Here is a 13012-nt window from a genome sequence, read left to right on the forward strand (position 1 = left end):
ATGGAACGTTAATCCAAGAGGCAGTTGTGCATCACCCATATCATGACTGTAACTAAAGTTAAGAGCCTCTATTATTGAATTCTCTTCCCTATCACCCATATTCATTTCCTTTGCTATTCATGCTTCACATGGGAGTCTTTTTATATGATGATTTATCGTCAATCATGTCCATTCACTACCAAATAATTCATATTCTACAAATTTGAGATGCTGGAACTTTTGTGGATGTGCAAGCCATTGGAACATACTGTCGGGAGGATGACGAACTTATTCTCAACTACCAGACTTAGGCAAGTGATACAAATTGTAGAATCTTAACATATGGTTGTTCAAATTTTGTATTTGCTAAATGATTTCCTTTTAGCGTATAACTTGTTGTACATAGTTACCAAGTTTGCTTATTATATCGGGCATATTAATGAAGAAGCATATTAGTTATTGTCAATATTTTTCAGGCATTCTATAAAATAGTTCACATGCCTTGCATATGATATGAGATTTTGCATGCATCCTGCACTCTCTCATCTGACTGATGATGGATTACGTAGAGTGATTTGAAACGATGATGCTAAAAAACACACAATCAAATAAAAAATGAACTTGCATTACAAATGGATTGTGGAAATCTGATATTGTTGATTTTGTGATTGTCTTGGTAGACATGCATGCAAAATCAACAATATCAGATTTCCACAATCCATTTTGTAATGCAAGTTCATTTTGGATTTGATTGTGTGTTTTTTAGCGTCATCATTTCAAATCACTCTCTGTAATCCATCATCAGTTGGATGAGAGAGTGCAGGATGCATGCAAAATCTCATATCATACGCAAGACATGTGAACTATTTTATAGAATGCTTGAAAAAAATTTTACACCTAGGCATTGGTAGAAATTTCTACCTTCATTGGTCAAAATTTCTACCTTCAATGGTCAAAATTTTTGACCTTCATTGGTCAAAATTTGTACCTTCAATGGTCAAAATTTTTGACCTTCATTGTTCAAAATTTCTACCTTCAATGGTCAAATTTTTTGACCTTCATTGGTTGAAATTTCTACCTTTCTTGGTCAAGATTTTCTACCTTCTTTGGTCAAAATTTCTATCTTTATTGGTTGAAATTTCCACCTTTCTTGGCTAATATTTTCTACCTACATTGGTCAAATTTTCTACCTTTATTGGTCGAAAATTTCTTCCTTATTTGGTCAAAATTTTGACCAATTCCTGACAAAACTTGCACAATTACTATGGAAGTTTTTCGACCAAAGTATTGGTCAAAATTTCAACCAACTAGCAGGTTGGTCAAAATTTTGACCAAATTTTTTTTGACCAATGAGTTGGTCAAAGTTTGGTCAAAAAATGGGTCAAAATTTTGACCAATAATGGTCAAAAAATGGCCTCAAATGTAGTAGTGATGTGTCTACACCAAGCCTATCTGACTTGACTCACCATGCTCATGAACCAACACCTGGAGCTCAGATTGATACACCAGTTCATTGATGTACAATGGGCTTACTTTCCCCTCTATCATTACCTCACCCACCCTCCTTGACTGACATCCCCCATCTCTGCACCTTGCTGTGATTAGTCTAGTGAGCCCTCCATGCTAACAACCTTACACTCACTTTGTCTCTCTGATGATCAAATATCCCACCACTGCAATACTTATTCCTTTACCATGCTTCATTTCACATTCGCATACTCACCTATTTATTGCCATCACTCAACTAGCCTTACTCTTTTTTAGCCTTGCCACACATTCACTCTATGTAATCCACTGCACCAATACCAAGTACACCTGACAATGTACTTAGGCATTCCTATGCCATGGTACACCTACTAATTCACCACTGGCACACATCTTCCAATGCAATCTCCATTCATCTCATTGCAAAATTGCCACTGTTACACTCCATGACTTGTTACGAGAATCATAAAATTACTTTAATCCATGGAGAATTGAACAAATTTGACACTAATGCATACAACTATTGGCATAATGGTCTAAAAATATTGGTTTTTTCACTATCATGTGTTTCTAGTACCTCGATGATATATTTGACTAAGGGGACCGGGATGAAACCATGACATTTTATTTGCCTTCTTCTTTCAATATTCTAATCTAGTGATCCTTTGATTTTATGTATTATTGATGTCCACTTATAAGTGCCTCCCCTTGATTGGAAGGCCATGTGTACCTTGACTAGTTTGGCATAACATCTGAGGTGAGGTTCCTTATCTGATATGTGTTTACATGCATGTGTACTCAATTTATCTATATGTTTTCTTGTACTCTAACATACTTTTGTTATTGGTTACCATATTTTTCATGTACATTATTCACTTTATTTGACAATGCTTGACATGATAGAGTATTCATAATTACCATAGCTGATCTAGTGGTGATTTTATTATATCTCTTTTATTTAAATGCTCAATGATGATATTTAATTTGTGTCTCTTTACACAATGTGATAGTTAGCTACATTCATGTAGATTGTATTTCCTATGGGATCCCTTAAAACAAACATTTGGCACACAAATGGAGAATAAATAGGAAATCTTACATAACACCATCCAATGGATTGGTAACAAAATTGAGATATGGCAGAAAATAACCAACAACAACACCACCATCATAATGAGCTTTCACCATTTTAGCATTAGGGACTTTGTTTTTCATCAACACATCACCACATTTGATCACACTTCAATATTCATGCCATATTGCATTCCATGGCCTTTGAATCTCAAAAGCCGCGGTCACAATTTCCTCTCATTACCTTTCTTTTTCTTCCATCATCAATCATGTTCTATTCATTCACTACTTCACATTTCTCATTAGTTTCATCACTAGTGCCTCGAGAATTCTTTGTGGCCTTTGAATCTCAAACATTTGAGTTGCACTTCTATCCAATTACACTCATTTTCATCTTTCATTATTCCATATCATTTTATTCATCCCTTCATTTAATTATCATTTCATTAACCCATTTTTTTCTCATCCTTATTTTAACATTTTAATCATTTTATTCTCTTTTTATTAATCTATTTCATTCCATTTCATCTTCTCATATCATTTTATTTCTCATCACATTTTAATCTCATCATCCTTTTATCATTTTCATTAGATTCATTTTTATTTCATCACATCATTTTCATGTCATTATATTACCTCACTTTCATTTCCTTTTTTCTTTTTCTCACATCATCTCATATTTATTTTATATATCATATTTCATTACATTCATTCTTAATTATTCTAAATCATCTTCATCTCATCATATTAAATCATTTCATATTCATCCAATAATTCATTTTGATTCCATCTTCATTTCATCATACTGCATCATTCTATGTCAAAGATTAAACCATTGCTTTTTACCATTTCCTTTCATTTTTCACCTCATTCCACTATAACCATTCTGAATCATTTTCTATTCATTCCATTTCATCATGTTAACCATTTCATTTTCCTATCATTAACTCATTTCATTACATTTCCTTTTCTTTATTCATTATTCCTCAATTTCTTTCAATTCATTTCCATCTCATTTCCATTTTTATTCTTTTTTGGTTAATCATACCATCTTCATTTTTTCATTTTACATTGTGTTCATTTCATCACATCTTTTCCTTCATTCATTTCATGTTATCACATTCATATTTTCTTAATTATTTTCCATTATTCTTATCATTTCCTATCATCATATTACACCATTGCATTGATTATCTCATTCTCATTTCATCATTACATTGAACCATCTTAATATCTCTAAATTACCACCTATTCCATTATCCTATTTTCACTATCATGTAATTACATTACATTTCACTTCATTCACCCATGTCACTTCTATATTCATCCTCTAAATATCATTTCACTACATTAAGCATCTATTCATCTACACATTAACTACATTACGCATCCACATTACATCCACATATAAAAACATTATAAAAATAAAATAACATATGAATATCATATAAAATCATCCATACCATCACTGCATGCCAGTGTCAAACATATAAAGTCCATGATACAATGACACAAAAGTCGAACATAAACACAAATGCCAAAAACTCCTAAATAGTCATATATCAAAAGGTCACCATCCAAAAAAAAGATACATCTAATAATCCAATATGTACAATACAAAATGATACATAGGATCAATCCCGTGTCTCACCACTTGCAACATCTATCTGTGTTTGATTGGGAGGTGCTTGATCATTGGAGGCACTCATCCCATTTCTCTAAGCTTGATTTGATGAACCTATACCCTATGTCCCTAGAATGGTTGGGAAATTTGACTAGTGGTCCCCCCATCTATGCTCAGTGGCGAAGGTGGAGCTGGTGGCTTGGACATCATTGATGCTATGAATTCTTGCACCATACTCATCAACTAACTAATCTATGTGCCAGTCAATCCAACTTGTGCCTCCATGGCACTCATACGGGCCTCCATATTAGATGAACACCCAATATCATTTTTGCTAGCAATAGAGCTATGGACACCTTTGGGTATATCTATGGGTGTGAGCTTAGTACCCCTATAGAGGGATCCTATACTCAAGACCTCTGTCTCCTCACAAACTAGACATCATCTAGTAGCATGGCCCTATGCTAAACTATTCTACCCCAATATATATCACCAACCCTCATGCTCAGCCCTACAGCGCTACTTGTGCTTGCTCCCATCATAATGCCACCTCACCCACAAAACCCTCTAGGCCCATTGCTTACCACATCCCCTGGTCTCTGTGCTGGCATCTACCTTTATACCAAAACCTATTGGTGAACTCTATGTTGCAACAACACCACTACCCTACTCCTACCTCCATACCTCCCTCACATTCTGGCTCTACCTCTAGCTTTGCCTCTAGCCCTGCGTTTCCCTTGCCCACCCTCATCATCATCATCCTCCCACCCGCTCGACTACTCCTCTATCCTAGGTATCAGTTTTAATGGATCTGTATACCTCAGAAAGGGATGCTCTTTGAACCACTGAGCATAGTCTCCTTCCATCCTCTAAGGAGTCCATCTCATCTACACAATATCCTCTTAGCATGCCTCATACTCTAGTATCAAACCCCATATTGGTCTCTCTCTCTGAACATAGGCATAGTATGCTACTCCCTGTGGCATTCCCTATTGACAACCAAATTGTCTAACTACCCTCATAAAAAATATCTCTCAATCATTGAGGGGATCTGGCCAAGTAAATACCATGGAAAAGATAAGTACACTATCTCATCATCATCCTTTGTCCATGGCTTCATAAACCTATAAGGCCTCCATAGGACCTCATCAATATTTTTCAACATGTGTCTCCAATACTCTATCTTGCCCAAATGGGGCTAGACAATAACACTTGAATACACACACACACACACACACAAGGCATACCCTACGATCTCTGCTACACACATATAGGTCGGGTAATGGGAAGATGCTCACATGTCCATATCTATAATAATATCATGCCTACCAAAAGTGATGCTGCCCTTGAATATACAACCTAATGCAAATCATGATACAAGTGGGATAAAGTGCAGCTAACCCATGAAAATATCCATGGTTGGTCAATCATATCCTGAATAATGCAGCCCCATCCAACTGGATATCTGTGCCCTTGTCTATCTAGAAACAAAAGAAATCCTCCTATCAATTTGACTAACACAATGGGTAAAGGATCATATTGTAGCATCTGGAATGGCACACTATCATCCCTAATGTCATCATCTGCAAATGGATCTCTGAAGGTTGTCCTATCATCTGTTTGATCATAATACACTAGATTTCCCACTATAGAGATCCTAAGAATCCTATATATATATCCTTTGAGGTTATCATCATCTCCCGTAGTGGCATTTGAAAGGTGTTGCAGTCTGAGTGCCACCGCTCAACCACAATTGTCAATAATCCTTAGTTCATCCAAAACTAAGACATTTGTAGAATATATGTGAATTTGCATCTATAAATAACTTGAGGATTAGTCACTGATAATCTACCAATGGAATCCAATCGCCATAAATATAATCCCAAAACCATGAGCTTCTTCCCATGTGCTTGTTTGTTTCACACAATAATTGAACAATGGCATTAGTTTTTCATTACAAGTGATCTTCCTACGTCAATCTAAGTCAACACCTAGATATCTAGCTCACAATTTGATCCTAAGCCTATTATTTGTCTCACTCTATATCTTGAGATGGACATGTTAGTTTTCCCTAATTTGTATCTTGAAGGGGCACCTTTTCTATCTATCTAAGATACTTGATTGATCCTACATATTGATTTATGATTACACAACCCTATTATTTCAATTATTATCTATGAACAAGTTTACAAGTTGACATCAACCTTATCAATTATCTGTTTGACATCAAGATTCTATCTTAGACTCTGATCGATATTGCACATGTTCATATTTATCTATCTAGGCACTTTACTATTAAAAAAGCCCTATATTAGCCCTTGCCATATTAATTTGACCCTCCTGACCCCATCCACTACTAAAAAGTGCTCAATCAGAGCATGAATGCAATGCCAAACTCAAAAGTGTCATTATACTAATCAAATTTTTTATCTAATTCCAGAGATGCACTATATCAAAACGAAGGCACTATCATATATTGCAAAAGTGTTAAACTACACATAAGCATTATTAGTTTTGACATATGTGCTATGATACTACATGGATGTGATACACTATATCAATTCTCTATAGAGCATTAAATAAGAACTATTGACCTCCAATTCTTTAGACCTATGTTCATTACCCAAGCACAAGTCATCCCAAAAATCAAATGTGCTATTTTGACCCATGTTTGCACTACAAGAAGATACATATGCACTAGAACATGTAGACGCACTATGATTATTTTCATATACACTAGAATATGAACATATGCACTCTATTATGACCCTAGGGAATTTTTAAAAGTGTTATTACACATTATGGATTTGCTATTACTTTCTACAGATGCATCACATAATTTTTAATGCACTAAGAAAATCACTAAATGCACAACAATGTGAAACCCAAATATTTACTGGTTAAAATCATGCAAAAATCCAAAAATTCCTAGAAAAAATTCAAATAATGAATAACAGAGGATCTCAACGACTTACTGGGGCTCCATAGTCAGTTGGATGCTTGTACCTACAGGCTCTCTCAAATTTGTGCTCTCATAATGGGACCACCATCTTCGTAGGACCAAAGCTCAAAATGGAGGGTGAAAGGGGCATGCAAACATGAAAAGGTTAAAGGGTCTTTTGACCTATTTAACCCTCACTAGGGGAATTTTATACCATTTTGAACATTATTCATCCTATTTAATGCCTTTAGACCCATTTTCTTGACCTAGGTATTGATCCATCCAATTTAATGATATACCTACTGTCCAATTCATCTTCAAACTTTTTCATTGACATTTTTAAGAAATAAAATTGGATTCTCCATATCTCTCAAATCAACATTTTCTAATTTTATTTTCGAGGGGGGAAATATACCTATATCAAATTGCAACATCAAAATTTCTTAAAAATGATCTACCCTAGCCAAATTCAATTTCAATCAAAATTAAGTGGGGCATCCAAGAAAACTTTTCTAAGTGAAGAGTTTAAACATTGCAATATCAAGATCAGACATTAAATCATCAATAATCAAGCATCATACCAAATTTGAATTAGAAGAACATGAGTGATCAGACATAATCATTCAAATTTGGCTAAAAATAAGAAATTTGAGACATTCTTTGAACTAATATGCTGTGCATATTAGCTCAAAGAGGGGCATTTGTAAACACCCTAAAATTGGCAAAGACCTAGAACAACGTGAATTTTGATCAAAAAACAAAAAATAAAGATAAAATCAAATAAATGAGGAAAATAAAAAAGTTTCAAATCAATTACAACATCAAGTTATTTGAGTGGTTATTACCTAAACCTTTGATCAAATCCAAAAAGACCAAAATCACTTTTAAAAGATGAAAACAAATTCATAAAATCAAATCAAATAAAAAGGAAGAAGGTAAAGACAAAATTGAAAATAAATGTAACATTTAATAAATCAATAAAAATCATTTATCCTCTCAAAAGTGAAATCCACTCTTTTTGGAGTTCAAAACAATTGAAAATCCCTATTTATCCTCATAAACCAAGTCTGTTGGACTATTCCTCTTGGGGTTTTGTGAGATATTTTCAGGTTCACTCTTACTCCCACTAAAAGGTAAAATCCATATCTTTACCCTGACCACCTTTTAAAATCTTATAAATAGAAGGGAAAATCAAGAGAAAAAAAACCCAAGTTTATGCATCCATATTATAGACATATTAGAGCTATCATTGTAATAATCTATTTTAGCATCATTGTAATAGAGATTTTAGCATCATTTTAGTATCATTTAGTGTTACTTAGCATTATTTAGCATTCTTTTAGTCTCATGCATACACATATTTAGCACTTTCATACTCTTATCTTGCACTTCATATAGATCCCATATAGACTTTCATAGATATGCACTAATAGCATACTCCAATTCTAGAATTGTCACTAAGATGCTGGTCTAAGAGCAATTTTAGTAGTTGTAGTTAGGGAAGCATGAGATGTTCATAGAGGCTTTTATTTGGTAGTTGTTTCTTGGGTCTAGTTTAGTTTATTGTTATTTTAATTGCACTGTAGACTAAGGTCTCATGAATGCACAATTCCACTGTGTGCATTTCCTTACAAGGTTCCCACCAAATTCTTTGATGTTGGGTTAGTAGTTCCAAGTAAAACAGGCCTAATTCCATTAGGTATCCCTTAGTGGTTTTTTGGGGCTTCAAGCCAATCTTCCTATTAGCCAAAAGTTCCCTCCCATTAAAAAATCAAATTCAAATAATAATCCATTCAATGGTCACCTAGATTTTTATGAAATAATATAACATTGGCTATATCCTTTATTTCATGTCATGCCTTAGAACATTTCAAGTCTTGATTGTGTGATTTGCATGGTCGTGATACTACAATTCTAGAATTGTCACTAAGATGCTAGTCTAAGAGTGATTTTAGTAGTTGTAGTTAGGGAAACATGAGATGTTCATAGAGGCTTTTATTTGGCAATTCTTTCTTGGGTCTAGTTTAGTTTATTGCTATTCTGATTGCACTCTACACTAAGGTCTCATGAATACATGATTTCACTATGTAGGCTTCCTTACAAGGTTCACAACAAATTCTTTGATGTTGGGTTAGTAGTTCCAAGAAAAATAGGCCTAATTCCATTAGGTATCCCTTAGCATTTTTTTGGGGCTTCAAGCCAATCTTCCTATTAGCCAAAAGTTCCCTCCCATTAGAAAATCAAATTCAAATAATAATCCATTCAATGGTCACCTAGGGTTTTTTATGAAATAATATAACATTGGCTATATCCTTTGTTTCATGTCATACCTTAGAAAATTTCAAGTCTTGACTGTGCAATTTGCATGGTTGTCAACTAAGGTCAAAATGGGGGAAGCATGATTGCTTTATGTTTGCATCATCACAGAGTTAGTGGGCTTAACCAAGGTTAGGGTGATGAAGGCACACTATTCTTTGTTTTCACTTGATCTCAAGATTATATTAACATACTATGGTTTAAGTCACGACAACACAAAAAAGGCAAGCCTTTAGTGTTTTAAAGATAAATTTCACACTATTAGATCTTTTGGATCTAGCATGGTTGCAGTAGGTTAAGAGGAGGCTAAGGTTTGAGTTGTGATCAAGTGATTCCTCTTGTTTTTCTTGGTTACAAAGATTAGAAGGTGAACCTGAGGTCAAGGTAGTGAGGGCATGATTGCCTTGTGTTCTCTTTATCACAAGGATAAGAGGTGAGCCTTGGGTTAAGGCGGCAATGGTGTCTATGCAAATAGGATCTTAATCTTTGTAGGGTCACAACAGTTAATGGAAAAAGCTAGAGGTGGGTTGCGAAGAAACGATAATCAATGGGTCATGGTTTCACAAGCAAGAACTATTAGTGAAGAAAGGTGGTGGTGAGGTTGCAATCACAAGTGATCAAACATAAGATATAAAGTTAAATACTAACATATTGATAAAATATTAAGAGATGTTTGGTCCATGTGGTAAGGCTTGATGGATAACTCTAGTTGACCAAATAACACAACTAATTTGGCAAGTTGATGACAGTAGAAGCAACTTCTTGATGATGAATCTAATATTTTAGATCTCCCTCAACCACTTTCATCATTCCCTAGATCTAATAAATGTAGAGACACACTCCACCACCACCTGTTGATTCATCCATTCACTCAGAAGTTAATAACTATCATTCTTGACCTCTCAAATCTTTTTTTGGTGAGGAAGTGATCTTCTCATGTATATATTTACACTGTGATAAGATCTTTTCTAGTTTTGTAGTGATTATTCTTTGTAGATTTGGTTATAGTAGTTGAATTCTATCTTAGGATAGAAGTTATCTATGTTATGCTTTCATTATAAAGGCAGATGTGGTACTCTTTCTTAGGATCAAATCTTCTTTTTTTCTCTGGCATTGTCTTGGCATGCTACTATAAATTCCCTCTTTGCCTCTGAATTATATGACATCCTATCTTATCTCCTTCAGCCGTCAATGTATTATGCAAGATTTGTCTGCCTCTCTTTGATACATTGTGGATATCTATAATCGGCATTTCTATATCTCTGTTGGCCCAGGAATGATAATAAGTGAAGCATTTTTCCTTGTGTCACTTATGTGATTGTCTAATCTCTATGTAGTTAATAAATTAAAGCAAGTATGAATCTGTATATCTTTGGACTATCATGATAATGGTATTGTGCATGTATGGGTAAAGATTGGTCTAAACACCTCTTTAGAATAGATTAGGTAGTTAATTTCATGTATTCCTTCTCCCTTTTCTCCTCAAGAATAGTTTGAGTGCATCCTAATGGTAGAGGAAGCCAACCTTCTTTGAAGACTCAATCTCATAGTTCAAGTCCCATAGCTTGGAGGTTTTTTCCATGTTTCACAAGGTTATCCTTAGGTAAAAACTTTGGACAAGGATGTAAGCTTTTGTGACAATTTTTTTTGGCATACCCGATGGGACCATATATTAAAACATTTCAAGTTCACTGGTGTCAAAGAAAGATTCCATGTTCATGCTAAGGAGATAGTATTGCCTTCAATATAAAGCCTTCAAGAGGCCCATAATCTGGTTTCTAGACCAAAGTTGTTGTGATTCATGCCCAAGATACACAAGGGAATATTCTAGAGGTAATTTCCAATATTAAGAGCTTTCTTTTTCTAATCTAAGAAGAAAGGCTAGGGTATCTCTATCACCAGTTAGGGGTGCAGTAGTAACACATACCCATGGAAGATCTATCTCCACTCCTCCTATTGTTAGGTCTCAACCTAGAATACCATTTTCTCATATCAATCGATCACTTTCTTACATGTCTAGAGCTCATGCTTTCGCCACCTTTAATAGTGGGAGCCCCCTCCTATTAGCCCAAAGGTATGAAATACCAGTATTAGCTCTTAAAATTAAGCATATTCAGGAAGTGTCTAACATCTACAATATTCATGGCATCATTGAGGATGATTTAGCAGTCAGGCTTCTAGCTTCATTCTTGAAGGGAAAGACACTACAATGGTATAGAAGTTTTCCTCATAACTTTATTACTAATTGGGATAGGTTAGGGCGGCCCTATGCAAAAATTTTGAGGAAAAAAGTGATCACCTATCACTTTTAGAACAATTGACAACTATCAAGAGGCCCCTCCATGAATGTATGACTTATTTCAATTATATATTTTAGAATACATGGGACAAAATATCTATTGTAGTGAAACCCTCTCTTGGTAATGCATTCTTGTATTATCTCATAGCCTTCAATAGTGATATTGCTACCACTCTACAATCTATGAGAGGGGACACTCTACCAAATGCTTATGAGGTTTCCATAAGAGCAAAAAATATTTTGATATAGGGAGGGAAGTTAGCTCCAAAGCACCAATGCCCTTCTTCCCTAACATGCCTAATCATCAGCCTACTATAGCCCCTATTCATGTCTCCTTTGTAAGTTAGCCTCTTGCGATGGTCCCAATAGCCTCCACATCTTGTAATGGAATTGATAGGATTGAGGTCATGACGTAAACACTGATGTAGAATGTAGATAAAAGGATGCTAGATGAAGAAAAGAAGATGGAGGACAATAGTGCAGGAGTAAAAAATATGGGAAATGAGTTGGTGACTATGAAGAGGTAACAAACTCAAAATAATAAGCCTCGCCAACTCTAGAGTCAAGGTCCTATTCATGGTAGACCCCCAAACTAGAGTCATGTCCCCTATAATTAGAATAGACCTATCAACCACCCTCACAATAAGAATAGACCTATTGACCACCCTAGTCTTCAAACACCAACCTAAATAGGGCTTTAGTCCCTCAAAACAACCTTGCTCAAGATCAAGATTTCTACCCTGCTTGTAACTAATCATATGGATATTACTTGTGTCAGAAAGCAAAATCTTAGTTGGCTTTAACTAAACTAGAATTAGCAGTTGCTCAACAACACAATGGTAATCAATCTATTGATACCTTTCAACAAGATGGTTGTTCTTTCATGAACTATATGGTGGAAGAGCATGCATGGTAATGTAAACTAGGATTCCTGTTCTTACAATACCAGGAGCAAGAGAAAAGATGTGGAAGAGGTTTCTCCTCAACCTCCTTAGCAGTCTTCAACATCAAGTGCAATGCCTCATGTACAAATACTTTCCCGGCAATACAATATTAATCAACCTGCCAATGTCCCTTGGCAGCAAAGGTAGAATGAAAGCAAAGGAGATGTGAATAAACCTCAGGTTGTTCCACCTCAAGCTTCTACTTCTAGGGCTTCTACTAGAACATCTAATGCCTCTTTTAGTGTGGTAGATCAGATGAGGAAGACCAATGTGAACATTTCTTTGTGGGACATTATTGCTACTATACCATCACAAAAGAGGCTACTACAATAGGAGTTGGAAAGCATTGAACT

Source organism: Cupressus sempervirens, chromosome 6 (genome assembly GCF_028749045.1).
Source record: "Cupressus sempervirens isolate cs-2001-9-10 chromosome 6, ASM2874904v1, whole genome shotgun sequence".
NCBI lineage: Eukaryota > Viridiplantae > Streptophyta > Pinopsida > Cupressales > Cupressaceae > Cupressus > Cupressus sempervirens.